We start from the raw sequence: 24,047 nt of genomic DNA, 5'->3' as shown, positions 1-24,047 counted from the left end.
CCCCTTCGTTCATTCCTCCATCCCTCCATTCATCCCTCCAACCTCCATCCATCCTTCCCTCCATCCGTCCATCCATTCCTCCAGCCCTCCACCCACCTCTCATCCATCCATCTCCCCTTCCATCAATCCAACCCCTCCATCCATCCCTCCCTCCCTCCATCCTGCCATCCGTCCCTCCAACCCCCTATCCATCCCCCCAGCTATCCATCCCTCCAGTCATCCATCCTTCCAATCCTCCATCCAACCCTCCCTCCATCCAACCCTCCCTCCATCCATCCCTCCTCCCATCCATCAATTCAACCCCTCCTTTCATCCATAACTTCCTTCCATCCATCAGTTCCTCCTTCCATCTATTTCTCTAACCCTCCATCCATAACCTCAATCTGTTTGTACATACTGTAAATTCCTTAAGTTCTTCACTGGCTGGTTAGCTCTGTTGGTTAGCACATGGTGCTAATAATGCTAAGGTCATGGGTTCAATCTCTGTATGGGTCTTCTTTTTACTTCACATTTCGACTTTTACTTTCTCAGCAATTTCCAAATCCTTTCCAAAAAAATTTCCAATATTTTGAAGCAATAAATCAAATATTCGCTGATAATTGAGATTATTTCTAGTGTGACTGGAACAATAGTGTTTCGATGCAACATGTTGATTAGATTTGATTTATTATTGTCACATGTATTGGAATACGGTGAAAAGTATTGTTTCTTGCGCGCTATACAGACAAAGCATACCATTCATAGAGTAGGAAAGGAGCAAGTGCAGAATGTAGTGTTACAGTCACAGCGAGGGTGTAGAGAAAGATCAACTTAGTGCGAGGTAGGTCCTTTCAAAAGTCTGACAGCAGCAGGGAAGAAACTGTTCTTGAGTCGGTCGGTACGTGACCTCAGACTTTTGTATCTTTTTCCTGTTGGAAGAAGGCGAAAGAGAGAATGTCCGGGGTGCGTGAGATCCTTGATTATGCTGGCTGCTTTTCTGAGGCAGTGGGAAGTGTAGACAGAGTTAATGGGTGGGAGGCTGGTTTGCGTGATGGATTGGGCTACATTCACAACCTTTTGAAGTTTCTTGTGGTCTTGGGCAGAGCAGGAGCCCAGACCAAGCTGTGATACAACCAGAAAGAATGCTTTCTATGGGGCATCCGTGAAAGTTGGTGAGAGTCGTAGCGGACATGCCAAATTTCCTTAGTTTCCTGAGAAAATAGATGCATTGGTCAGACTTTCTTAACTATAGTATCGGTGTGGAGGACAGGTTGTTGGTGATGTGGACACCTAAAAATGTGAAGTTCTCAATCATTTCTGCTTCATCCCCATTGATGTAGGCAGTGCCCTGTTCTCCTTTACACTTCCTGAACTCGATGACAATCTCCTTCGTTCTGTTGACATTGAGGGAGAGATTATTCTCGCCACACCACTTCACCAGATTCTCTCTCTCATTCCTGTTCTCCGTCTTGTCATTGTTTGAGATCCGACCCACTACGGTGGTGTTGTCAGCAAACTTGAAAATCGAATTGGAGGGGAGTTTGGCCGCACAGTCAGAGGTGTATAAGGAGTATAGTAGGGGACTGAGAACACAGCCTTGTGGGGCACTGGTGTTGAGGATGATCGTGGAGGAGGTGTTATTGCCTACCCTTACTGACTGCGGTTAGGAAGTTCAGGATCCAGTCACAGAGGGAGGTGCCAAGGCCCAGGCCACAGAGTTTGGAGATGAGTTTTGTGGGAATAATGGTGTTGAAGGCTGAGCTGTAGTGGATAAACAGGAGTCTGACATAGGTGTCCTTGTTGGCTAAGTGTTCCAGAATTGAGTGCAGGGCCAGGGAGATGTCATCTGCTGTGGACCTGTTGCGGCAATAGGGGAAATGTAGTGGATTCAGGAGTCTGGGAGGCAGGAATTGATTCATGCTATGATTAACCTTTCAAAGTACTTCATAATGATGGATGTCAGAGCCACTGGACGACAGTCATTAAAGAAAAGTGCCTGACATTTCTTTGGTACTGTAATAACAGTGTGTGTAACAATTCTGTGTAACAGTAATAACAGTGTGAGTGTAACAATTCTGAGTAACAGTAATAACAGTGTGTGTAACAATTCTGAGTAACAGTAATAACAGTGTGTGTAACAATTCTGAGTAACAGTAATAACAGTGTGTGTGTAACAATTCTGAGTAACAGTAATAACAATGTGAATGTAACAATTCTAAGTAACAGTAATAACAATGTGAGTGTAACAATTCTGTGTAACAGTAATAACAGTGTGTGTAACAATTCTGAGTAACAGTAATAACAGTGTGTGTAACAATTCTGTGTAACAGTAATAACAGTGTGAGTGTAACAATTCTGTGTGACAGTAATAACAATGTGAGTGTAACAATTCTGTGTAACAATAATAACAATGTGAGTGTAACAGTAGTGCCTGTGTAGCAGTAATAGCAATGTGAGTCTGTCCATTCTCAATCTGAGTCACAGCTAGACGCTTTTTACTGTCCCTGGCCGGTTAGCTCAGTTGGTTAGAGCGTGGTGCTAATAACGCCAAGGTCGCGGGTTCGATCCCCGTACGGGCCACTTACTTTTTGCTTCACATTTTAGTTTTCTTTCCCAACAATTTCCAAATCCTTTGCAAGCAAATTCCCAACAGTTAATCAAATATTCGCCGTTTGGTCCTATTTCTGGGACAGTTGGTCTGATATTTGGGATTTATTTCTGTGTGTGTGTGTCCATTCCCAGTGTAACAGTGTGTGTATCCATTGACAGTGTAACAGTGTGTGTGTGTATCCATTGTCAGTGTACCAGTGTGAGTGTGTATCCAATGTTAGTGTAACAGTGTGTGTGTGTCCATTGTCAGTGTAACTGTGTGTGTGTGTGTGTGTGTGTGCATCCATTCCCAGTGTAACAGTGTGAGTGTACCCATTATCAGTGTAACAGTGTGTGTGTGTGTGTACCCATTATCAGTGTAAGAGTGTGTGTGTACCCATTATCAGTGTAACAGTGTGTGTATCCATTCTCAGTGTAACAATGTGTGTGTATCCATTCTCAGTGTAACAATGTGCGTGTATCCATTCTCAGTGTAACAATGTGTGTGTACCCATTATCAGTGTAACTGTGTGTGTGTGTGTGTGTGTGTGTATCCATTATCAGTATAACAGTGTGTGTGTATACATTGTCAGTGTAACAGTGTGTGCGTGTATCCATTCTCAGTGTAACAATGTGTGTATCCATTATCAGTATTACAGCGTGTGTATCCATTCTCCGTGTAACAATGTGACTGTATCCATTCCCAGTGTAACAGTGTATCTGTATTCATTCTCATTCTGGATTGCCGCTAGCGTCCCCACGCTGTCCCTGGCCGGTTAGCTCAGTTGGTTAGAGCGTGGTGCTAATAACGCCAAGGTCGCGGGTTCGATCCCCGTACGGGCCAGCTTCCCTTTTCCCTCAAACTGACATATATATATTTTTTTCCCTCTCTGATCAGCTTTGCATCGTTAAAATTAAGAATTGCAGCCGTATTATTTCGGATTTAAAAAAATATTCCTCTTCGCTGCGAGCAGGGTTCGAACCTGCGCGGGGAAACCCCATTGGATTTCGAGTCCAACGCCTTAACCACTCGGCCATCGCAGCTGCAATGGGTGGAAGCTGCATTTGTTCATATTTACAGCTCAGACTGTGTGTGATGCTGCTTGTAATCATTGCAAACTGTGGTTTCCTCATTGCAAATTGTGTGTCCCACATTGTTACCCAGTGTGTGTAACACTGTGTCTGCACCCTCTGTGTCCCACATTGTTACCCAGTGTGTCACACTCTCTGCACCCTCTGTGTCCCACATTGTTACCCAGTGTGTCACACTCTCTGCACCCTCTGTGTCCCACATTGTTACCCAGTGTGTCACACTCTCTGCACCCTCTGTGTCCCACATTGTTACCCAGTGTGTAACACTGCGTCTGCACCCTCTGTGTCCCACATTGTTACCCAGTGTGTGTCACTCTCTGCACCTTCTGTGTCCCACATTGTTACCCAGTGTGTAACACTGCGTCTGCACCCTCTGTGTCCCACATTGTTACCCAGTGTGTGTCACTCTCTGCACCCTCTGTGTCCCACATCGCTACCCAGTGTGTGTAACACTGTGTCTGTATCCTCTCTTGCTCCCAATTCCGGCCCCACCACTTTTTGCCTCTCTGCTCCCCAGTCTGAACTTTTCTACGTTTCCATCGCCCTCCCTCTCTTCAATAAATAAACCCCAACTCCTCTTCAATAATTTATAAGAAAGAAAATCACTCTGGCCCGTACGGGGATCGAACCCGCGACCTTGGCGTTATTAGCACCACGCTCTAACCAACTGAGCTAACCGGCCATGGACAGGGAAAGGGCTGTAGCTATAACTCAGATTGAGAATGGACAGACTCACATTGCTATTGCTGTTCCACAGAGACACAAATACACTGACCACCCATCCCAGAATCATTCCCAAATATCAGACCTACTATCCCAGAATTATTCCCAAATAACAGAGCTACTGTCCCAGAATTATTCCCAAATATGTCCCAGAAATATTCCCAAATATCAGACCTACTATCCCAGAAATATTCCCAAATATCAGACCTACTATCCCAGAATTATTCCCAAATATCAGAGCTACTGTCCCAGAATTATTCCCAAATATCAGAGCTACTGTCCCAGAAATATTCCCAAATATCAAAGCAACTGTCCCAGAAATATTCCCAAATATCAGAGCAATTTCCCCAGAAATATTCTCAAATATCAGACCTTCTGTCCCAGAAATATTCCCAAATATCAGACCTACTATCATAGAAATATTCCCAAAAATCAGAGCAATTTCCCCAGAAATATTCTCAAGTATCAGACCTACTACCCCAGAAATATTCCAAAATATCAGACCTACTATCCCAGAAATATTCCCAAATATGTCCCAGAAATATTCCCAAATATCAGACCTACTGTCCCAGAAATATTCCCAAATATCAGACCTACTACCCCAGAAATATTCTCAAATATCAGACCTACTGTCCCAGAAATATTCCCAAATATCAGACCTACTACCCCAGAAATATTCCAAAATATCAGACCTACTATCCCAGAAATATTCCCAAATATGTCCCAGAAACATTCCCAAATATCAGACCTACTATCCCAGAAATATTCCCAAATATGTCCCAAATATCAGAGCAACACTAGGATTTTTCTTGCAAATGATTTTGAGGTTACTCCAAAAAAAGTTGAAATGTGAAGCAAAATTTCCATGGCCCGTACGGGGATCGAACCCGCGACCTTGGCGTTATTAGCACCACGCTCTAACCAACTGAGCTAACCGGCCAGTATCTGAGCAACTTCCTCACTCTCACAGATTCAGGACGGTGACAATTGTACCCACATCATTACTGTTACACACAGAGATACTATTGTTACACTCACACTGTTATTACTGTTACACACAGAGACACATCTCTTACACTGTCTGCACCCTCTATGTCCCACATTGCTACCAATATCATTACAGTCACACAGGGACACTATTGTTACGCTCACACTGTTATTACTATTACACACAGACACTATTGTTACACTGTCTGCACCCTCTATGTCCCACATTGCTACCAATTGTACCAACATCACTACTGTTACACAGAGGCACAACTGTTACACTCACACTGTTATTACTACTACACAGAGACACTATTGTTACACACGTTATTACTGTCACACAGAGACACAACTGTTGAACTCACACTGTTATTACTGTTATACAGAGACACAATTGTTACCCTCACTGTTATTACTGTTACAGAGACACTGTTGTTACACTCACACTGTTATTACTGTTACACAGAGACACTATTGTTACACTCACTGTTATTACTGTTACAGAGACACTGTTGTTACACTCACACTGTTATTACTGTTACAGAGACATTGTTGTTACACTCACACTGTTATTACTGTTACAGAGACTGTTGTTACACTCACACTTATTACTGTCACACAGAGACACAACTGTTACACTCACACACTTCTTACTTTACAGAGACAATACTGTTACACACACTGTTATTACTCTTACACAGAGACACTATTGTTACACACACTGTTATTACTCTTACACAGAGACACTATTGTTATACACACTGTTATTACTCTTACACAGAGACACTATTGTTACACACACAGTTATTACTCTTACACAGAGACAACTGTTAGACTCACACGCTTATTACTGTTACACAGAAATACTATTGCTACACTCACACTGCTATGTGTTAGACGCAGAAATGCCCCACAGTAACAGCGAATATTTGACTTATTGCTTCAAGATATTAGGAATTTTCTTGCAAAGGATTTCGAAGTGGCTGAGGGAAAAAAAAGTTGAAACGTGAAGTAAAATCTCCGTGGCCCGTACGGGGATCGAACCCGCGACCTTGGCGTTATTAGCACCACGCTCTAACCAACTGAGCTAACCGGCCAGTTACTATAGACTTCGCCACACCGTCAGAATTGCTACACCCAATTAAGTGTTATTGCTCTGAGACAGAATGCCAACTGGAGCCAGAGAGTTTATCCAGCCCTGAAAGTGGCCCTTCGGCCCATCAGGTCTGTGCCAGTCACCCAGCACCTATTTATTCCAATCCCATCTTCCAGCGCTGGCTCCCTATCCTTGTATCGCCACGGCATTTCAAGTGCTCATCTAAACACTTCACAATTGTTGTTGGAGTTTTTCGGTCTCTCCCACCCTTTCAGGCAGCGAGTTCCTCATTCCCACCACCCTCAGGGTGAGAAAGTTTCTCCTCGAATCCCCTCTAAACCTTCTGCGCCTTCCTTCAAGTCTCTGCCCCCCTGCTTAGTGACCCCTCCTACGAAGAGGGAAAAGGTCCCTTTCTGTCTCCGATCCTCAAAACTCAGTAAACCTCGATCAGGCCACCCCTTGGCCTTCTCTACCCCAAACCGCCCCCCCCCCCCAACCAGCCTCTCTCTGTGTGGTTGTAACACTCCAGCCCAGGCAACATCCTAGGAATCTCCTCTACACTCTCCCCCTGTGCGACTAAGAACATAAGAATATAAGAAATAGGAGCAGGAGTAGGCCATCTGGCCCTTCGAGCCTGCCCCGCCATTCAATAAGATTATGGCTGATCTGTCGTGGCTCAGTTCCACTTTCCCGCCCTCTCCCCATAACCCTTAATCCCCTCGCTTATCAAAAACCCATCAACCCGCGCCTTAAAAATATTTAGCGAGGCAGCCTCCACCACTTCAACGGGCAGAGAATTCCAGAGATTCACCACCCTTTGAGTGAAGAAGTTCCTCCTCAACTCCATTCTAAACCGCCCCCCCCCTTTATCTTGAGGCTGTGCCCCCTAGTCCTACTGTCCTTTCTGAGCGGGAAGAGTCTCTCCACCTCTATCCTATCCATCCCATTCATCATCTTATATGTCTCAATGAGATCTCCCCTCATTCTTCTAAACTCTAACGAGTACAAGCCTAGTTTATTCAGCCTCTCCTCATAGCTCAACCCCCTCAACTCCGGCATCAGCCTAGTAAACCTCCTCTGCACTCCCTCCAAGGCCAAAATTTCCTTGCGTAAGTGCGGCGACCAAAACTGCACACAGTACTCCAGCTGCGGCCTCACCAATGCCCTATACAGCAGCAGCAAGACCTCCCTACTTCTATATTCAATCCCCCGCGCTACGAAGGCCAGCATCCCATTCGCCTTCCTGACCACCTGCTGCACCTGCAGGCTGGGTTTTTGTGACTCATGCACAAGGACCCCCAGATCCCTCTGCACCGTCGCCTGCTGCAGTTTCGCGCTACATGCATCCTATAGTGAGGCAACCAGAACTACACACGGTACTCTAGCTGTGGCCAAACCAGTGTCTTATACAACTCCATCGCACCCTTCCTGCTCTTCAATACAATGCCTTGGCTGATAAAGGCAAGTATCCCTTCTTAGGGCCTGGATGGAGTTGTGGTCAGTACAGACTCGATGGGCCAAATGGCCCCCCTTGTGCACTATCGGGATCCTGTGATAACGTGAGGTGATCCACTTTGGTAGAAGGAACGGATGTTTTAAAGTTTATTTATTCGTGTCACCAGTGGGCTCACATTAACACTGCAATGAAGTTACTGTGAAAATTCCCCTGGTCGCCACATTCCGGTGCCTGTTCGGGGGAGAGAATTTAGTATGGCCAATGCATCCTAACCTAAACATCTTCGGACACTAAGGGGGCAATTTAGCATGGCCAATGCACCCTAACCTAAACATCTTCGGACACTAAGGGGGCAATTTAGCATGGCCAATGCACCCTAACCTAAACATCTTTGGACACTAAGGGGCAATTTAGCACGGCCAATCCCCCTAACCTACACATCTTTGGACACTAAGGGACAATTTAGCACGGCCAATCCACCCTAACCTACACATCTTTCAGACTGTGGGAGGAAACTGGAGCCTGGAGGAAACCCACACAGACATGGGGAGAATGTGTAGATTCCGCACAGACAGTGATCTATCGAGTAGTTCCCAAATACTAAGAAATTAGAAAGTGTAGATGTACAAAGCATACCGTTCATAGAGTACATAGAAAGTGGAGCTTGTATGGAATGAGCTGCCAGAGGAGGCAGGTAGAATGGCAACGTTTGAACCGACTCAAGAACAGCTTCTTCCCTGCTGCTATCAGACTTTTGAATGGACCTACCTCGCATTAAGCTGATCTTTCTCTACACCCTCGCTGTGACTGTAACACCACATTCTGCACCCTCTTCCTTTCCTTCTCTATGAATGGTATGCTTTGTCTGTATAGCGCGCAAGAAACAATACTTTTCACTGTATCCCAATACATGTGACAATAATAAATCAAATATATGTACTCTATGAATGGTATGCTTTGTATAGTGCACAAGAAACAATACTTTTCACTGTACCCCAATATTACAATAATAAATCAAATCTATATACTCTATGAACGGTATAGCACACAAGAAACAATACTTTTCACTGTATCCCAATACACGTGACAATAATAAATCAAATCTATTTACTCTATGAATGGTATGCTTTGCCTGTATAGCGCGCAAGAAACAATACTTTTCACTGTATCCCAATACACGTGACAATAACAAATCAAATCTATGTACTCTATGAACGGTATGCTTTGTATAGTGCACAAGAAACAATACTTTTCACTGTATCCCAGTGACAATAACAAATCAAATCTATGTACTCTATGAACGGTATGCTTTGTATAGTGCACAAGAAACAATACTTTTCACTGTATCCCAGTGACAATAATAAATCAAATCTATGTACTCTATGAATGGTGTGCTTTGTATAGCATGCAAAAAACAATACTTTTCACTGTATCCCAGTACATGTGACAATAATAAATCAAGACTTTTGTACCTTTATCCCAAGGGAAGAAGGCGGAAGAGAGAATGTCCGGGGTGTGTTGAGGTCCTTAATTATACCGGCTGCTTTACCCTGAGGCAGCGGGAAGTGTAGACGGAGTCAATGGATGGGAGGCTGGTTTGTGTGATGGGATTGGGGCTACATTCACAACCCTTTTGTAGTTCCTTGCGGTCTTGGGCAGAGCAGGAGCCCAGACCGAGCTGTGATACAACCCAGAAAGAATGCTTTCTATGGGGCATCTGTAAAAGTTGGTGGGAGCTGTAGCCAAATTTCCTTAGTCTTCTGAGAAAGTAGAGGCATTGGTGGGGCTTTCTTAACTATAGTGTCGGCGTTGGGGGGGGGAACCAGGATCTGGACACCTAAAAACTTGAAGCTCTCTCGACCCTTGGTCCCCGTTGATGTAGAACAGGGGCAGGTTCCCCTTTACACTTCCTGAAGTCGATCTCCTTCGTCTTGTCGACACAGAGGGAGAGATTATTGTCGCCGCCCCAGATTCTCGATCTCGTTCCTGTTCTCCGTCTCGCCGTTGTTTGAGATCCGACCCCACGCCGGTGGTGTCATCAGCAAACTGGAAAATTGGAGTTGGAAGGGAATTTGGCACCCAGAGGAGTGGGGGGTGGGGGTGCTGAGAACCCAGCCTTGTGGTTGGGGGGGGGTTCACCGCTCAGAGTGAGAGGGTTTCAGTGCATTCCACATTTCCTGGGGTGTGCTAGTATAAGAACATAAGAAATAGGAGCAGGAGTAGGCCATCTAGCCCTTCGAGCCTGCCCCGCCATTCAATAAGATCATGGCTGATCTGAAGTGGATCAGTTCCACTTTCCCGCTTTCTCCCCTTAATTCCCCTGTCTATCAGAAACCTATCTACCCGTGACTTAAATATATTCAGCGAGGCAGCCTCCACCACTTCAACGGGCAGAGAATTCCAGAGATTCACCACCCTTTGAGTGAAAAAGTTCTTCCTCAACTCCGATCTAAACTGTCCCCCCCTTATCTTGAGGCTGTGCCCTCTAGTCCTGCTGTCCTTTCTAAGCGGGAAGAATCTCTCTACCTCTACCCTATCCATCCCCTTCATTATCTTATACGTCTCTATAAGATCCCCCCTCATCCTTCTAAACTCCAACGAGTACAGACCCAGTCTATTTAATCTCTCTTCATAGTCTAACCCCCTCATCTCCGGAGTCTAACCCCCTCATCTCCGGATGGGAGCTGCATGGATAGTACGGGTGCTGTTCCTTCGTTACCCTCAGCCATCCTACACCCTACCAAAAAAACCAGAACACAAAGACAAAATTCTTGGAGAATGTCTACAGATTCACAAGCACACACTTGTAAAAAGTCCCCCCACCAGTGGAGGAGAAAAGAGAGGGGGAGATAATGGCTTAAAACCCTGTATGTTGGAAATGGAACAACAATACTGAAATTTCAGTGACATTCACAGGGCTCTGAATTGCAACTAATGATATTTAGAGACATGGGCAGTGAAATTATAGGGCTGAACTGCAAGAGTGAAACTGAGTGCAAATGAGAGGGATCCTCAGCACCATCACATTTCAGTGGCTCTGTGGCGCAATGGATAGCGCGTTGGACTTCTAGTCAATGACTTGAGCTGCCATTCAAAGGTTGTGGGTTCGAGTCCCACCAGAGTCGGGTTTTAGGTCAACTTTCTCCGCCCTGTTTTTTTTTGCAGCCCAACCCCAGACACAGGCACACCACTTCCTGTTCCAGACCTGAGGCTCCCAATCCCCTCCCCTCAAACCTCCCATTGGTGAGGAATTCTCAATAAAACGCCTCTTAAAGGAGAGAGACAGAGAGAGAGCGAGAAAGACTCAGAGACAGATTACACACACACACACAGAGGAGACTCTCAGACAGGTAACACAGAGAGACAGAGAGAGAAAGACTCAGAGACAGAGAGAGAAAAAGACTCAGAATTCGCAATAAAACGCCTCTTAATGGAGACAGACAGAGAGAGAGAGACAGATTGCACACACACACAGAGGAGACTCTCAGACAGGTTACAGAGAGAGAGAGAGAGAGAAAGGCTCAGAATTCTTAATAAAACGCCTCTTAATGGAGAGAGAGACTCGGAGATAGATTATACAGAGAGAGGACACGCTCAGACAGGTTACAGAGAGAGAGAGAAAGGCTCAGAATTCTTAATAAAACGCCTCTTAATGGAGAGAGAGACTCGGAGATAGATTATACAGAGAGAGGACACGCTCAGACAGGTTACAGAGAGAGAGAGGAGACTCTCAGACAGATTACACACAGAGAGAGAGGGGACTCTCAGAAGGTTACACACACACACACACACACACAAAGACTCAAAGACAGATTATACAGAGAGAGAGAGACTCAGAGACAGATTATACAGAGAGAGGACACTCTCAGACAGGTTACACAGAGAGAGAGAGGAGACTATTAGAAGGTTACACACACACACACTCACACACAAAGACTCAAAGACAGATTATACAGAGAGAGAGGGAGAAAGACTCAGAGACAGATTACACACCCACACACACACACACACACACACAGAGGAGACTCTCAGACAGGAGACAGAGAGAGAGAGAGGCAGAGACAGATTACACAGAGAGAGAGGAGACTCTCAGGCAGATTACACAGAGAGAGAGAGATTGAATATCTGGACTCTGAGACAGAACAAAGACAGCTCAGGAACAGGCCATTCGGCCCACCAGATCTGTGCCGTGCTGCTGACTCTCTAATCTAATATTTTCTTGTCTCTAAGTGGTCCATATCCCTCGATTCCCTGTCTATTTCCAGCTGCCTCTGGAATGTTGTGACAGAATCTGTTCCCACCACCTCCCCCGACAGCCTGCTCCAGGCATCCACCACCCCCTGTGTGAAAGATCTACTCCTTTACTCTCTTTTACACTTCCCCCTCTCACTCTCAACCTATGCCCCCGAGTAATTGGCCCTGGCAAAAAGATTATCCACTCTCTCCCAGCCTATCAGAATCTTGTAAACCTCGATCAGATCCCCCTCCCCTCATCCTCCGACACTCCAATGACAACAACCCTAGTTTGCTCCAGCTTTCTTCCCTATCCTCCAAACCAGGCAACATCCTGGTAAACCTCTTCTGCACCATTTCCAATACATCAGTGTCTCTTCCACTAGTGTGGGGACCAGAATTGTACACAATACTCCAAAATGTGGCCTAATGAAAGTCTTATTGTCCCTTAGTGTCCAAAGATGTGTAGGTTAGGGTGGATTGGCCGTGCTAAATTGCCCCTTAGTATCCAAAGATGTGCAGGTTAGGGGGATTGGCCATGCTAAATTGTCCCTTAGTGTCCAAAGATGTGCAGGTTAGGGGGATTGGCCATGCTAAATTGTCCCTTAGTGTCCAAAGATGTGCAGGTTAGGTGGATTGGCCGTGCTAAATTGTCCCTTAGTGTCCAAAGATGTGTAGGTTAGGGTGGATTGGCCATGCTAAATTGTCCCTTAGTGTCCAAAGATGTGTAGGTTAGGGTGGATTGGCCGTGCTAAATTGTCCCTTAGTGTCCAAAGATGTGTAGGTTAGGGTGGATTGGCCGTGCTAAATTGCCCCTTAGTATCCAAAGATGTGCAGGTTAGGGGGATTGGCCATGCTAAATTGTCCCTTAGTGTCCAAAGATGTGCAGGTTAGGGGGATTGGCCATGCTAAATTGTCCCTTAGTGTCCAAAGATGTGCAGGTTAGGTGGATTGGCCGTGCTAAATTGTCCCTTAGTGTCCAAAGATGTGTAGGTTAGGGTGGATTGGCCATGCTAAATTGTCCCTTCATAACCAAAGATGTGTAAGTTAGGGGGATTGGCCGTACTAAATTGTCCCTTAGTGTCCAAAGATGTGCAGGTTAGGTGGATTGGCCGTGCTAAATTGTCCCTTAGTGTCCAAAGATGTGTAGGTTAGGGTGGACTGGCCGTGCTAAATTGCCCATTAGTGTCCAAAGATGTGCGGGTTAGGTGGATTGGCCGTGCTAAATTGTCCCTTAGTGTCCAAAGATGTGTAGGTTAGGGTGGATTGGCCATGCTAAACTATCCCTTAGTGTCCCAAGATGTGCAGGTTAGGGTGGATTGGCCGTGCTAAATTGTCCCTTAGTGTCCAAAGATGTGCTGGTTAGGGTGGATTGGCCGTGCTAAATTGTCCCTTAGTGTCCAAAGATATGTAGATTAGGTGTGTATGCTTTGTCCGTACAGCGTGCAAGAAACAATACTTTTCACTGTATCCCAATACATGTGACAATAATAAATCAAATCTATGTACTCTATGAATGGTATGCTTTGTCCGTATAGCGCGCAAGAAACAATACTTTTCACAGTATCCCAATACGCGTGACAATAATAAATCAGATCTAATCAGTTCACAGGGGGTTCGATCCGCTGACAATCTCACTCTTGGTGAAATGTGGTTTTGGGATGAGACATCGCTGAGATTCTGGTCCAGCTGATGTGGGGGACAGTCAAACTGGGCAGCATTGTGCTGCAATACCAGAATACAACAGAGGGGGGAGATAGTGCACCATACAACAGGGACAGCCCTGCATATCAGGAGGCTAAAAGTTTGTTCATCAGTGTCACAAGCTGGCTTACATTAACACCGCAATGAGTTACTGTGAAAAATCCCCCACACTCCTGTTGGGGGTTACACTGAGGGAGAACTTAGCACGGCCAATCCACCCTAACCAGCACAGTCTTTCAGACTGTGGGAGGAAACCGGAGCACCCGGAGGAAACCCACGCAGACACGGGGAGAATGTGCAGTCTCCGCACAGACAGTGACCCCGAGCCGGGAATCGAACCCGGGTCCCTGGCGCCGTGAGGCAGCAGCGCTAACCCCACTGTGCCACCCCAGAGGGAGGAAGATGGGGGGGGGGGGGGGGGGGGGCGATGTAGTGTGAGGGGGAGATGGAGTGAGAGGAAAGGGGAGGGGGAGTGAAGGGGAGGGAGGACGGTGAGCGAGGGGGGAGGTGGAAGGGGGAGTAAGGGGAGAGGGGGAATGAGGGGACTGAGGAATGAAGTGGAGCGATGGGGAGTGAGGGGGAATGAGAGGGAGAGGGAGGGAGTGAGGGGTAAGGGTAGAGGGGGAGGGGGAGGAGGGGTGAGGGGGAATGAGGAGAAGGGGGTGGGGGGAGAGCGGGAGTGAGGAGCAGGGGGAGTGAGGGCACGGGGAGTGAGGGGTGGGGAGGAGTGAGGGGCACAGGGAGTGGGGGAGGGGAGTGAGGGGCAGGGGGAGCGAGGGGCAGGGGGAGCGAGGGGCACGGGGAGCGAGGGGCAGGGGAGTGAGGGGCAGGGGAGTGAGGGGCAGGGAGAGCGAGGGGCAGGGGGAGCGAGGGACAGCGGGAGCAAGGGGTGGGGGAGTGAGGGGCACGGGGAGTGAGAGCAGGGGGAGTGAGGGGTACGGGCAGCGAGGGGCACGGGGAGCGGGGGCAGGGGGAGCGAGGGGCGAGGGAGTGAGGGGCACGGGGAGCGAGGGGCACGGGGAGCGAGGGGCAGGGGGAGTGAGGGGCAGGGGGAGTGAGGGGCAGGGGGAGCGAGGGGCACGGGGAGTGAGGGGCGAGGGAGTGAGGGGCACGGGGAGCGAGGGGCGAGGGAGTGAGGGGCACGGGGAGCGAGGGGCAAGGGAGTGAGGGGCACGGGGAGCGAGGGGTGAGGGAGTGAGGGGCACGGGGAGTGAGGGGCAGGGGAGCGAGGGGCAGGGGAGCGAGGGGCAGGGAGCAAGGGGCAGGGGAGCGAGGGGCACGGGGAGCAAGGGGCAGGGGAGGGAGGGGCACGGGGAGTGAGGGGTGGGGGAGTGAGGGGCACGGGGAGCGAGGGGCGAGGGAGTGAGGGGTGGGGGAGCGAGGGGCGAGGGAGTGAGGGGTGGGGGAGTGAGGGCAAGGGGAACGAGGGGCATGGGGAGCGAGGGGCAGGGGGAGTGAGGGGCAGGGGGACTGAGGGGCAGGGGGAGTGAGGGGCAGGGGGAGCGAGAGGCGAGGGAGTGAGGGGTGGGGGAGTGAGGGGCACGGGGAGCGAGGGGAAGGAGGAGGGAGGGGGAGAAAGGGAGAGTGAGTGGAGTGAGGAAGATGGGGTGCAAGGGGGTCGGAGGGAGTGGGAGGGGGAGGGTGAGGGTTTTATTCTCAACATCCTGGGTGTTTCCGTCGCTCAACAACTGGACTGGACCAGAGAAATACTTTATGAATAAGGACACGGGTCACTGTCTGTGCGGAGTCTGCACATTCTCCCCATGTCTGCGTGGGTTTCCTCCGGCTGCGCCGGTTTCCTCCATCCGAAAGACTGTGCTGGTCAGAGTGGGATCAGCCGGGCTAAATTCTCCCTCAGTGTAACCCGGACAGGAGTGTGGGCAACTGGGGGGATTTTCACAGTGACTTCATTGCGGTGTTAATGTAAGCCTACTTGTGACACTAATCAATAAACCTACTTAAGACACACACACACACACACACACACACACACACGGAAACAATCACACACAGACAGAATGGGGCCAACCCTTCCTTCAGGTCCTGCTCTGTTAACCCAGCACGCCAGGGGGATATCAATGGGAGACCTGTGGCAGGAACTGCAGGCAGCGTCTGCCTAGTTGTGATTTTCCCAGTCCTTTCTTTTTAAGCATAATTCACCGTGCGCTGGGAACCAGCACAAGGCTGATCGCAAGATGAAAATTCATAGTTCCACTTCATTAGCCAACCCAAGATGGTATCCTCTGGGCTTGCACTCTGGCACTGCCAGCCTGGCACTCTAGTACAGCCAGCCTGGCACCGTGGTACAGCCAGCCTTGCACCGTGGCACTGCTAACCTGGCACCCTGGTACAAACAGCCTTGCACCCTGGCACTACTAACCTGGCACCCTGGTACAGCAAAGCCTGGCACCCTGGTACAGCCAAGCCTGGCACCCTAGTACAGCCAGCCTGGCACCCTGATACAGCCAAGACTGGCAACCTGGTATAGCCAGCCTGGCACCCTGATACAGCCAGCCTGGCACCCTGATATAGCCAGCCTGGCACCCCGGTACAGCCAGCCTGGCACCCCAGTACAGCCAGCCTTGCATCCTGGTACAGCCAAGTCTGGCACCCTGATACAGCCAGCCTGGCACCCTGATATAGCCAGCCTGGCACCCTGGTACAGCCAGCCTGGCACCCCAGTACAGCCACCCTTGCACCCTGGTACAGCCAGCCTGGCACCCTGGTACAGCCAGCCTTGCACCCTGGTACAGCCAAGCCTGGCACCCCGGTACAGCCAGCCTGGCACCCCAGTACAGCCAGCCTTGCACCCTGGTACAGCCAAGCCTGGCACCCCGGTACAGCCAGCCTGGCACCCCAGTACAGCCAGCCTTGCACCCTGGTACAGCCAAGCCTGGCACCCTAGTACAGCCAGCCTGGCACCCTGGTACAGCCAGCCTTGCACCCTGGTACAGCCAAGCCTGGCACCCTGATACAGCCAGCCTGGCACCCTGGTACAGCCAAGCCTGGCACCCTGATATAGCCAGCCTGGCACCCTGGTACAGCCAAGCCTGGCACCCTACAACTGCCAACCTGACACCAAGCAGTGCCAAGGGGGTGGAAGGGTGGGGGGGTGGCCACAGGGGCCAGGATCCAGCGGGATGGGGACGATTGGGTGGGGTTGGGGATGGGGGGGGGTGTGTGAACTGGGCTGCGCCAGATGGGGGGGGTGGGATTGGGGGCTGGACATGGGGGTGAGGCTGGCTTGTGGGGGGGGGGGGGTGGGGGGGGGGGCGGGTGGGGAAGGAGAGGCCAGTAGGCCAGCGATGGGGAGGGGGTTGGCGAGATTGGCGGTCGCGTTGGTGGTGGGGGGGTGGTTTCGCTCTGTGTGCCCTGCCAACTGGGGGCAGCGGCTGGACGAGGGCACACAACCCGGAGTGGGGGGGTGGGGGTGGGGGCAGAGCGGGGGCACAGAAATAGCATCCACGCTGGCGGGTCCCACAGAGGACAGCGTGTCACAGACCGCAAACCGTGTTTGACAGCACGGACACACACACACACACACACACACACACACACACACACACACACACACACACACACACACACACACACACACACCACCCCCACTGCCAACTCTTACTTACCCGTCTCCATTCCCCAGTTTCCATTGCGAGCAAGTCCGATCCACATCCCGTCTCACTATTCGCAAAAAAATGCAGAAACCCTATGGGCTATGGGGAGGGAGCGGGGGCAGTGGGATTAGTTTGGGGATTGATACAGGGCTATGGGGAGAGAGCGGGGCAGTGGGATTAGTTTAGGGATTGATACAGGGCTATGGGGAGAGAGCGGGGCAGTGGGATTAGTTTGGGGATTGATACAGGGCTATGGGGAGAGAGTGGGGCAGTGGGATTAGTTTGGGGATTGATACAGGGCTATGGGGAGGGAGCGGGGGCAGTGGGATTAGTTTGGGGATTGATACAGGGCTATGGGGAGAGGGCGGGGCAGTGGGATTAGTTTGGGGATTGATACAGGGCTATGGGGAGAGAGCAGGGCAGTGGGATTAGTTTGGGGATTGATACAGGGTTATGGGGAGAGAGTGGGGCAGTGGGATTAGTTGGGGATTGATACAGGGCTATGGGGAGAGAGCGGGGCAGTGGGATTAGTTGGGGATTGATACAGGGCTATGGGGAGAGAGCGGGGGGCAGTGGGATTAGTTTGGGGATTGATACAGGGTTATGGGGAGAGAGTGGGGCAGTGGGATTAGTTGGGGATTGATACAGGGCTATGGGGAGAGAGCGGGGCAGTGGGATTAGTTGGGGATTGATACAGGGCTATGGGGAGAGAGCGGGGCAGTGGGATTAGTTTGGGGATTGATACAGGGCTATGGGGAGAGAGCGGGGGGCAGTGGGATTAGTTTGGGGATTGACACAGGGCTATGGGGAGAGAGCGGGGCAGTGGGATTAGTTTGGGGATTGATACAGGGCTATGGGGAGAGAGTGGGACAGTGGGATTAGTTTGGGGATTGATACAGGGCTATGGGGAGGGAGCAGGGGCAGTGGGATTAGTTTGGGATTGATACAGGGCTATGGGGAGAGAGCGGGGCAGTGGGATTAGTTTGGGGATTGATACAGGGCTATGGGGAGAGAGCGGGGCAGTGGGATTAGTTTGGGGATTGATACAGGGCTATGGGGAGTGAGTGGGACAGTGGGATTAGTTTGGGGATTGATACAGGGCTATGGGGAGACAACGGGGACAGTGGGATTAGTTTGGGGATTGATACAGGGCTATGGGGAGAGAGCGGGGGCAGTGGGATTAGTTTGGGGATTGATACAGGGCTATGGGGAGAGAGCGGGGCAGTGGGATTTTGTCAGAATTCATGTGTCAAATGCCTTGAACTGCCATAACAGGGCGAATGGCCCTTGAGTGTCTAAAGGACTCTTTCTGGATTTTTTGAGTTGTTTGATCCCACAATGGGTGGGTATTTTCAACTTCATTTTTTCTCATCCCCTCTGCCAGTGAGGATTTGGCACTCAGCCAAGAATTCATCCTCCACAGTGGCACCAAGAGGTTGAAGATTTCCCTCTCAGATTTGTAACTCCAATCGGAATTCTGCTGCTAATATTCCCTGAGTATTAGCTTCACAGTTGCACATTCCCTGGGTTAAGCGGAAATCCTAAATCTCGTAATCCTGGATTGTGAAGTGGGCGATTCTCGCAGTGCTGCCTCAGGGCAGATCCATCCTTTAACATCCATTCACCGCCTCACCATTATGCTATCCCGCAAACATCAGCCTGGTGTTACAAAGTGGAGCCTGATCCCCTCTCGGAGATCTAACCACTCAAAGAAAATGTGATTTATTATTGCCACGTGTTTGATGTGATGTTGGCGGTGTTAGACTGGGGTGGGCACAGTAAGAAGTCTCGCAACATCAGGTTAAAGTCCAACAGGTTTATTTGGAATCACGAGCTTTTGGAGCACTGCCCCTTCACTTACCTGATGAAGGGCCAGTGCTCCGAAAGCTCGTGCTAACAAATAATCCTGTTGGACTTTAACCTGGTGTTGTGAGACTACTAATGTGTATTGGGATACAGTGAAAAGTATTGTTTCTTGCGCACTATACTGACAAAGCATACCATTCATAGAGTACATAGATTTGATTTATTATTGTCACATACTGTTCATAGAGTACATAGATTTGATTTATTATTGTCACATGTATTGGGATACAGTGAAAAGTATTGTTTCTTGCGCGCTATACAAAGCATACCATTCATAGAGTACATAGATTTGATTTATTATTGTCACATACTGTTCATAGAGTACATAGATTTGATTTATTATTGTCACATGTATTGGGATACAGTGAAAAGTATTGTTTCTTGCGCGCTATACAAAGCATACCATTCATAGAGTACATAGATTTGATTTATTATTGTCACATACTGTTCATAGAGTACATAGATTTGATTTATTATTGTCACATGTATTGGGATACAGTGAAAAGTATTGTTTCTTGCGCGCTATACAAACAAAGCATACCATTATAGAGTACATAGATTTGATTTATTATTGTCACATACTGTTCATAGAGTACATACATTTGATTTATTATTGTCACATGTACTGGGATACAGTGAAAAGTATTGTTTCTTGCGCGCTATACAGACAAAGCATACCATTCATAGAGTATATAGATCTGATTTATTATTGTCACAGGTACTGGGATACAGTAAAAAGTGTTGTTTCTCACACCATATATTGACAAAGCATACCGTTCATAGAGAAGGAAAGGAGAGGGTGCAGAATGTAGTCTTACAGTCACAGCGAGGGTGTAGAGAAAGATCAACTTAACGCAAGGTATTGTTTCTTGTGCGCTACACAGACAAAGCATACCGTTCATAGAGTACATAGATTTGATTTATTATTGTCACATGTATTGGGATACAGTGAAAAGTATTGTTTCTTGCGCGCTATACTGGCAAAGCATACCCTTCATAGAGTACATAGATTTGATTTATTATTGTCACATGTATTGGGATACAGTGAAAAGTATTGTTTCTTGCGCGCTATACAGACAAAGCATACCATTCATAGAGTACATAGATTTGATTTATTATTGTCACGTGTATTGGGGTGCAGTGAAAAGTATTGTTTCTTGCGCAAAGCATACCGTTCATAGAGAAGGAAAGGAGAGGGTGCAGAATGTAGTGTTACAGTCACAGCGAGGGTGTAGAGAAAGATCAACTTAATGCGAGGTGGGTCCATTCAAAAGTCTGACAGCAGCAGGGAAGAAGCTGTTCTTGAGTCGGTCGGTACGGGACCTCAGACTTTTGTATCTTTTTCCCCGACGGAAGAAGGTGGAAGAGAGAATGTCCGGGCTGTGTGTGGGGGGGGGGGTCCTTGATTATCCCGGCTGCTTTTCCCCGAGGCAGCGGGAAGTGTAGACGGAGTCAATAGGATGGGAGGCTCCTGGTTCCCCTTTATTCACCCTCCTTGTTACAGTCTCTGAAAAACCTTCGCAGCACCCATATCGCTTCTCCGGCTGAGAAAGAACCCGCTCAAAGGGAAGGTGGCGTGGTCTTTTCTGCTTACAGGCTGCAGTGGGATGTGACACAGAGGGGGACGGAGGCTGCCAAGACCGTCATAGGGTCAAGTGCCTGAGGCAAGTCTTCAGCAGAGACGAGGCAATGAGTCCCTGCAGTGCCCGCACCTCACCAGCAGGTGGTAGGCTTGCCTGAGGATGGGGAGCGTCCCAGGCTGAGGTCCACGGGCCCAAATGTCGGAAACATCTCCCCGCACCTCCGACAACGGAAACTCTGGCTTCCTTCAGCACTTCCCCAGTCGGTAGAAGTCATCTCAGTCCCCACTGAAATTCAGAAAAACCCCACAGTGCAGAGGGAGGCCATTTGGCCCATCCAGTCTGTACCAACTCTCTGGCAGAGTATCTTATCCCCTGCCCCACCCCTTCGCTATAAACCCTCACCTCCCACAGCCAATCCACCCTAACCTACACATCATTGGACACTAAGGGACAATTTAGCACGGCCAATCCACCCTAACCTACACATCTTTGGACACTAAGGGACAATTTAGCACGGCCAATCCACCCTAACCTACACATCTTTGGACACTAAGGGGCAATTTAGCACGGCCAATCCACCCTAACCTACACATCTTTGGACACTAAGGGACAATTTAGCACGGCCAATCCACCCTAACCTACACATCTTTGGACACTAAGGGACAATTTAGCACGGCCAATCCACCCTAACCTACACATCTTTGGACACTAAGGGGCAATTTAGCACGGCCAATCCACCCTAACCTACACATCTTTGGACACTAAGGGACAATTTAGCACGGCCAATCCACCCTAACCTACACATCTTTGGACACTAAGGGACAATTTAGCACGGCCAATCCACCCTAACCTACGCATCTTTGGACACTAAGGGACAATTTAGCACGGCCAATCCACCCTAACCTACGCATCTTTGGACACTAAGGGACAATTTAGCACGGCCAATCCACCCTAACCTACACATCTTTGGACACTAAGGGGCAATTTAGCACGGCCAATCCACCCTAACCTACACATCTTTGGACACTAAGGGACAATTTAGCACGGCCAATCCACCCTAACCTACACATCTTTGGACACTAAGGGGCAATTTAGCACGGCCAATCCACCCTAACCTACACATCTTTGGACACTAAGGGGCAATTTAGCATGGCCAATCCACCCTAACCTACACATCTTTGGACACTAAGGGACAATTTAGCACGGCCAATCCACCCTAACCTACACATCTTTGGACACTAAGGGACAATTTAGCACGGCCAATCCACCCTAACCTACACATCTTTGGACACTAAGGGGCAATTTAGCACGGCCAATCCACCCTAACCTACACATCTTTGGACACTAAGGGACAATTTAGCACGGCCAATCCACCCTAACCCACACATCTTTGGACACTAAGGGACAATTTATCATGGCCAATCCACCCTAACCTGCACATCTTTGGACTGTGGGAGGAAACCGGAGCACCCGGAGGAAACCTATGCAGACACGGGGGAGAAGGTGCAGACTCCACACAGGCAGTGACCCGAGGCCGGGAATCGAACCCGGGTCCCTGGAGCTGTGAGGCAGCGGTGCCACTGTGACAGCCCCACTCTCCCCGATGGCTCTGCGCTCACCTACGCAAGCTAGCAATGAAACAGGAGGGTCACGTTTCGGATCTGATTCACACAGCATTGCTCACACACACACTCACACACTCACACACACACAGCTACCCATTCAAGCTGATGACTTGTTATCCACTCACTTGGAACTGCGCAAAAGGATATTTCACCATCCCTTGCAACACACCCCACTCCCAATCGATACTGTAATCACGGCAACAGTCATTGATTGAGTTATTCGGTGATAAACTGCTCCGTGTATTCCTCGTCAGCAAGGGAAATCTGCTTACGTCACCAGTAAACGGTTCGCGCTGCCTCACAGCGCCAGGGGTTCGAGTCCCGGCCTCGGGGGTCACTGCCTGTGCGGGGTCCGCACATTCTCCCCGTGTCTGCGTGGGTCTCCTCCGGTTTCCTCCCCCAGACCGTGCTGGTTAGGGGTGGATTGGGCCGTGCTAAATTCTCACTCGGTGTAACATAAGAGCATAAGAACATAAGAAATAGGAGCAGGAGTCGGCCATCTAGCCCTTCAAGCCTGCCCCGCCATTCAATAAGATCATGGTTGATCTGTTGTGGCTCAGTTCCACATTCCCGCCCTCTCCCCATAACCCTTAATCCCCTCTCTTATCAAAAACCCATCAACCCGCGTCTTAAAAATATTTAGCGAGGCAGCCTCCACCACTTCAACGGGCAGAGAATTCCAGAGATTCACCACCCTTTGAGGGAAGAAGTTCCTCCTCAACTCCGTTCTAAACCGCCCCCCCTTTATCTTGAGGCTGTGCCCCCTAGTCCTACTGTCCTTTCTGAGCGGGAAGAGTCTCTCCACCTCTATCCTATCCATCCCATTCATCATCTTATACGTCTCAATGAGATCTCCCCTCATTCTTCTAAACTCTAACGAGTACAAGCCTAGTTTATTCAGCCTCTCCTCATAGCTCAACCCCCTCAACTCCGGTATCAGCCTAGTAAACCTCCTCTGCACTCCCTCCAAGGCCAAAATATCTTTGCGCAGGTGCGGCGCCCAAAACTGCACACAGTACTCCAGCTGCGGCCTCACCAATGCCCTATACAGCTGCAGCAAGACCTCCCTACTTTTATATTCAATCCCCCTCGCGATGAAGGCCAGCATCCCATTCGCCTTCCTGACCACCTGCTGCACCTGCAGGCTGGGTTTTTGCGACTCATGCACAAGGACCCTCTGGACAGGAGTGTGGGGGGGGTGGAGATTTTCACAGTAACTTCATTGCGGGATGGATAATAAATTCTGGGCCCAGCCAGCGACACCCCGTGTCCCGCGGATGAAGGCAATTTACAATGGGATATGGAGGGGTGAGGTGAATGAGGCAGATGGAGTATAATGGGGATAAGCTTATCGCAAAATCCAACAGTGCACAAGACGGCCATTCAGCCCATCGAGTCTGTACTGACCACAATCCCGCCCAGGCCCAACTCCCATAACCCCTATGCATTAGTTAGTCCCCCCTGGCACTAAGGGGCAACTGAGCAGGGCCACTCCACCAA

At 49.2% G+C, this 24,047-nt stretch overlaps 7 non-coding genes across 7 annotated transcripts; 3 read left to right on the top strand and 4 right to left on the bottom strand.

Annotated features, from left to right (window-relative positions):
* The first annotated feature begins 2,485 nt into the window (after positions 1-2,485).
* On the top strand, positions 2,486-2,559 carry trnai-aau (transfer RNA isoleucine (anticodon AAU)). Its single transcript has one exon. It is a non-coding gene; the product is annotated as a tRNA-Ile (tRNA).
* Positions 2,560-3,338: 779 nt separating this feature from the next.
* Positions 3,339-3,412, top strand: trnai-aau (transfer RNA isoleucine (anticodon AAU)). The gene has a single exon. It is a non-coding gene; the product is annotated as a tRNA-Ile (tRNA).
* Positions 3,413-3,530: 118 nt separating this feature from the next.
* trnas-cga (transfer RNA serine (anticodon CGA)) lies at positions 3,531-3,612 on the bottom strand. Its single transcript has one exon. It is a non-coding gene; the product is annotated as a tRNA-Ser (tRNA).
* A 656-nt stretch (positions 3,613-4,268) lies between these two features.
* trnai-aau (transfer RNA isoleucine (anticodon AAU)) lies at positions 4,269-4,342 on the bottom strand. Its single transcript has one exon. It is a non-coding gene; the product is annotated as a tRNA-Ile (tRNA).
* A 907-nt stretch (positions 4,343-5,249) lies between these two features.
* trnai-aau (transfer RNA isoleucine (anticodon AAU)) lies at positions 5,250-5,323 on the bottom strand. The gene has a single exon. It is a non-coding gene; the product is annotated as a tRNA-Ile (tRNA).
* A 1,070-nt stretch (positions 5,324-6,393) lies between these two features.
* trnai-aau (transfer RNA isoleucine (anticodon AAU)) lies at positions 6,394-6,467 on the bottom strand. Its single transcript has one exon. It is a non-coding gene; the product is annotated as a tRNA-Ile (tRNA).
* A 4,488-nt stretch (positions 6,468-10,955) lies between these two features.
* trnar-ucu (transfer RNA arginine (anticodon UCU)) lies at positions 10,956-11,047 on the top strand. Its single transcript is given in 2 exon segments — positions 10,956-10,992; positions 11,012-11,047. It is a non-coding gene; the product is annotated as a tRNA-Arg (tRNA).
* The last annotated feature ends 13,000 nt before the right edge of the window (positions 11,048-24,047 follow it).

Source organism: Carcharhinus amblyrhynchos, unplaced genomic scaffold (assembly GCF_965287045.1).
Source record: "Carcharhinus amblyrhynchos unplaced genomic scaffold, sCarAmb.v2.hapA scaffold_46, whole genome shotgun sequence".
In the NCBI taxonomy this organism is placed as follows: Eukaryota; Metazoa; Chordata; class Chondrichthyes; order Carcharhiniformes; family Carcharhinidae; genus Carcharhinus; species Carcharhinus amblyrhynchos.
This window is presented reverse-complemented; position numbering and strand designations above follow the sequence as displayed.